Consider the following 4,987-nt stretch of genomic DNA (forward strand, 5'->3'; position numbering starts at 1 on the left):
CAACATCATACTCAGCTTATTCCCAACCTTTCTTTTGAACTACCCAAATTCTAATGACCTATCTTAAGAATACAGTTTACATGGGGGCAGCTAGGTGGCACAGTGGATAAGCACTGGCCCTGAATTCAGAAGAACCTGAGTTCAAATCTGGCCTCAGACACTTGATACTAGCTGTGTGACCCTGGGCCAGTCACTTAACCTTCATTGCTCACTCCAAATTACAGTTTACATTTCTGCATATAAGAAGTAAAAATTTTAATTTTATTGAATTGTTTTATATAATTGCACATATATAGCCTATATCTGATTGCTTACCACCTTGGGGGGGAAGAGGGATAGAATTTGGAACTCAAAACTTTAAATAAAAATATTTCTTTATTATTATTAAAAAAAGGTCTACCAGAGACCTTGTGGAGAAAGAAGGCAAAACTCATAGCAGAAAACTGTTTCTGTATATGAATTTTGTTAATATTATGTGATGGGGTTAGGAACTTGAAATAACTAAAGGGTTTTTTTTTGTTTTTTGTTTTGTCAGGGAAGTGGGGGTTAAGTGACTTGCCCAGGGTCACACAGCTAGTAAGTGTCAAGTGTCTGAGGCTGGATTTGAACTCAGGTCCTCCTGAATCCAGGGCCAGAGCTTTCTCCACTGCACCACCTAGCTGCCCCAAAATAACTAAAAGTTTTAAATGAGTCAAAAAACCCCACCTTATTGAATTTTCCATTTTTGCAACAAAAACCTGAAAGTCTGTCAATTCATTGAATTCATTGAATATTCTTTTTTTATTCCCCATTCAGTATGATATACAATTTTTCTGGGTAAATTTTTGGCCACAACCCCAGTTCTTTTGCTCTTTTAGATATAATGTTCCAAGACTTGCATTCTTTTAGTGCAGCAGCTACTAGGTCTTGTGTAATTCTAATTGTGATTCTGAAGTATTTGAATTGTTTTATTCTTGTTGCTTGTAATATTTTTTTCTTCAGTCTGGGCTTTTTGAAATTTGGCTATGATATTCCTGTAGGTTTTCATCCTGGGATCTCTTTCAGGTGGGGATTGGCAGATTTTTTTCTATTTCTACTTTCCCTTCTTGTTTTAAATCTTCAGGAACAATTTGAATTATTTCTTGTAATATTGTATCAATTCTTTTTTTGATTGACTATCAGGTAGTTTGATTATTCTTATATTTTTTCTTCTTGCTCTGTTCTCCAGATCAGTTGTTTTTCTTATAAGATGTTTTACATTCCCTTCTATTTTTCTTTCTTTTTTTTTTTTTTAGTGAGGCAATTGGGGTTAAGTGACTTGCTCAGGGTCACACAGCTAGTAAGTGTTGTGTCTGAGGCTGGATTTGAACTTAGGTACTCCTGACTCCAGGAGTGCTCTATCCACTGTGCCATCTAGCTGCCCCCCCTTCTATTTTTCAATTTTTTTTTTTTTGTGGGGCAATGAGGGTTAAGTGACTTGCTCAGGGTCACACAGCTAGTACGTGTAAAGTGTCTGAGGTCAGATTTGAACTCAGGTCCTCCTGAATTCTGGGCTGGTGCTTTATTCACTGTGCCACCTAGCTGTCCCCCCATTCTTTTTAAAAAAAAATTATTATTTCTTGGTCTGATAATGCCATTAGCTTCTCCTTGCCTAATTCTAGTTTTCAAGGAGTTATTTTCTTCTTTAAGATGTTGGATCTTTTTCTAGTTTGTTGTCTTAAAAATAATTTTCTTTGATTGTTTTTTTTTCTAATTTTTCTTCAACCTCTCATTTGATTTTTATTATTTTTTTTGGTGAGGCAATTGGGGTTAAGTGACTGGCCCAGGGTCACACAGCTAAGTAAGTGTCAAGGGTCTGAGGCCAGATTTGAACTCAGGTCCTCCTGACTCCAGGGCTGGTGCTCTATCCACTGCACCACCTAGCTGCCCCTCTCATTTAATTTTTAAATTCCTTTTTCAATTTTTCCTAAAAGTCTTTGTGGGGGCAGCTAGGTGGTGCAGTGGATAGAGCACCGGCCCTGGAGTCAGGAGGACTTGAGTTCAAATCCGGCCTCAGACACTTAAGACTTACTAGCTGTGTGACCCTAGGCAAGTCACTTAACCCCAATTGCCTCACCAAAAAATTGTTAAAAAAAAAAAAAAGTCTTTTTGGGTGCATGTCCATTTGACATTGCTCTTTGGTATAGGAGAGGCTTTTTCTCTGAAAATGAACCCAGGTTTTCTCTATCCCCATGGTAGCTGACTATGATTGTGTGCTTTCTCCTTTATTTACCCATTTAAAATTTAAAAAAATGTTTTTTAGCAGCTTGTTATTGTAATCACCTCTTGTCCTGGGGTGGTACTTCTGGCCTCAGGTCCTTTTTACTGTTATTTTCCAAGCTTTGTACTGGGCCCAACCTTGGCACTTCTCCCCCCCCCCCTCCAAAGCTACAGCTAAGGCCCCAAGCCACACTGGAAATGCTCTTGCTCCCTGAGAACTCTCCAGTGGTTATAACGGTCAGTCACTTCTGCCCTCTGGCCTGGAATTGAAAACCAGGAACTCAGCTCTTGTGTAAGTGTCCCTGCCCCACTGCTCTTGCACTCATGGTGCTTGTGCTGATTCTTTGTTACCTTCAGCTGTAGCCCAGCACCGCATCTTGGCAGCACAGCTGGGCCTGGTGTCCCTTTGATGTGGGCTGGAATTAAGGGTCAAATTGATCGTGAGTCGTCCCAAAAGAATTACAAGACTCAGTGACTGCAATAATGTGAGTGATCACAGGGAGAGAACCAGGAAAGTGGAAAGGTATCTCTCAAATAGTGAAAGAAAAGACAGTTATATTTCTAGTATGGATAAATTGATGATCAGTCTCATTATAATAATCTCCACCTTTAGGAGGTACAGGGGAGGGCTTATCCTAATTTGGAGTTCCTGGGGTCCTAAACCAACCCCCAGGCTTTTCCTGTGGAAGTGTTTTGGGGGTTTACACGTCATAAGGTGAATTTGGGGACAAATTTGGCCTTTTCTGTGCATGTCTCTGTTTCCCATGACTAGTTTCAAAACATCTTCATTTTTCATTTATTCCTACTCTTAAGTTTCTATAGCCTGTCAATGTATCATTGTTATATTCTTAGGCCTTCATGGCCTAGCTCCCTCTGTTTCCATCATGGGTACTGATTACTGTGGGTAAGAGAACTTAGCATCCTGACTTGTAAGTTATCCATTAACTGGGGTTTGAATCCCTTTTAGAGCTAATATCTGAATTAGAGCTTGGGTCTTAGGTTTTTCTGTTAACCCCTTTTTGCCTCCTATATCACCTTGGCAGCTGAGGGTCCTTCATTCTTCCCCATCTCAGATGTCTGACCACCACACTGTGAGGTGAGAATTCCTGTGGCTGAGGCTGGGGCTCCCTCTGTACCCAGCCGTCCCCAGGGCTTGTTGTTTCAGTGGAGATAGCCTATAGATGTTTGCCCTTCCCTTAGGCCTAACCTCTGTCCCTGGGGTTCCTGGGGTCCTTGGAGTCTTTTTTCAGTTGTCTCAGGGGAACCACTACTCTCCCCCAACTCGTTTATTTTTGCTGCTCTGTTTACCCTAAGGACCTGTTTTGTCTTGTTTGTGAAGGAAATCTGGAGAACTTGGAATTTTCTGAACTACTCTATCATCTTCCCAGAATTCCCCTCCTGAGTCGGTTTTACCAGGCTGTGGCTTTTGTGTATACTACATCTCCTTGGAGCCACAGGTGAGGGTTGAATGCCAGGTGGACACTCAACAGTAGATGAGCAGCCGTCACACTAGAGGTGCTAGTCCTCCCTGTGTGAGGATTAAAAGGTTGAGAGATTCATTTCTGAGTAATTTAGTCATTTTATTAATAAATAAGGCCAGCAGGTTATTTGACTGTCTCTCAAACCCAAAACAATCATGGCAGAGGACTCAACAGTTCAGATACCCTTTAAATAGTAGATGGTTCATCAAACAGCAATCAAATGTAATTGCTTAACATAATTGGAGGTGGGTTACATTAAAATGATGGGTTGGATTGGTTGTTGTCCTGTTTTCAGAGGACCAAAATGACATTACTATGTTAGAGTCAAGTTACCGTGTATCCAATTGTGGCTTTACCACAGGTCGGGCACAAATAATCTATGTGAACGTTTGGGTTGGATTTGCTAAATTTGGACATCTTGTCTTTCTTCTGAGCTACTGCAATTCTGCTTTGCTCATAGAGCACAGCACCTTCTCTGATGAGGGCACACCATGTCTCCCATGTCATGCAATAAATTCCAGTGAGAAGGGTCGAGTGGCAAGATATTTGTCAGGAGGACTGGAGATGGCTCTGGATGTTTAAGGCAATTGGGGTTAAATGACTTCCCCAGGGTCACAAACCAAGTAAGTGTCTGAGGTGAGATTTGAACTCAGGTCCTCTCGACTCCAGGGCCAGTGCTCTATCTGCAGGTCCCCTAGCTACCTTATCAATTCGAAGAATGTATACCCATTTCAATTGGGGAGGGGGGAGGTTGAGGACCCCAAGACAGAGAAATGATCTCAGACCACCTCCAGGCTTCAGCTATTTAGACAAAAGGATTGGTCTCCACCCAAGTTTGAGTAGAACACAAAGGGCTTCCCCACCCTAAATTAAATTCTTTGCATGGCTGGGTGGTGTCTGACCAAGATGAGAAGAGTCAATGAAATCTCATTATCAGTGATTGAGCTTCAAGAAAAACTGAACTAAGTCAGGACTTTGGAAGAAGGGAAGAGTTCTGAATCACCCCCCAAACTATTGGTATTAATAATCATTTCTCACACTTGAACGCCTCAGTGGTGACTTAGAGTAGCCCTGTGTGGAGGCAGAGCAAGGAAATTCAGGAACTTACCTAGGGCCACATGACAATAAGCCTTGTGCTGGAACAATCCCCGCTCCATTCTCTGAGGGCCTATTTCTAGATCAGGGAACTCCTAATGTGACCCCCAGCCCCCTCTCCACAAAGCACAGAGGCAAATTATTCCATTCTCTTCCTTTATTGGGAGACGCAA

Source organism: Dromiciops gliroides, chromosome 4, assembly GCF_019393635.1.
Source record: "Dromiciops gliroides isolate mDroGli1 chromosome 4, mDroGli1.pri, whole genome shotgun sequence".
Taxonomy (NCBI): Eukaryota; Metazoa; Chordata; class Mammalia; order Microbiotheria; family Microbiotheriidae; genus Dromiciops; species Dromiciops gliroides.